This window comes from Mus caroli, chromosome 6 (genome assembly GCF_900094665.2).
Source record: "Mus caroli chromosome 6, CAROLI_EIJ_v1.1, whole genome shotgun sequence".
NCBI classification, from domain to species: domain Eukaryota; kingdom Metazoa; phylum Chordata; class Mammalia; order Rodentia; family Muridae; genus Mus; species Mus caroli.
This window is the reverse complement of record NC_034575.1, coordinates 59,595,668-59,596,301: the sequence shown is the minus strand read 5'-3', so window position 1 is coordinate 59,596,301 and position 634 is coordinate 59,595,668.

Genomic DNA, 634 nt, shown 5'->3' with positions numbered 1-634 from the left:
AAAAAAAAAAAAAAAAAAAGAAAAATGTCCAACTAAAATGTAAGAACTAGAAATTGTATTAAGTTGTCTTGGCCTATTAGCCAAGGTAAAACTTTTATCAAGACAATAATAATAGGTCCTGGAGAGATGGCTCACAGGCTAAGAGGCTGTGATTCCCAGCACCCACATGGCAGCTCACAACTGTCTTTAACTCCTATAGCAGGGACTTGGACACACTCTTCTAGACTCCATGGGTTCCAGGAACACATATGGTACATAGATATACATTCAGACAAACGCTGTATGCATAAAATGATAAAATAAAATTAAAAAAATAAACCAACAAATCCAGAATCCTTTAGGCACTGAGAAAGATGGTGTCAGAAAAAAAGGATTCATGGGTATGAAAGATAAATATTTGATACCAATGGCTCTCATTGTTCATTTTCATTTGTTCTTCTAAAGGATTTGATTTATGGTTTTAATATAAAAAGCATTATTTGAAAGTATCACAGCCCTTCAATTTGAAGTTCAACTATCCAATTTAAAGATGAAACAATTACAAGTTCTAACCTCAGGAATGTTTCAGGATTCCTGGTTCTTCCTCTTGGAATCTTTCTAGGGCAGAGCTGTTGACCAAACTTCATTATGTGTG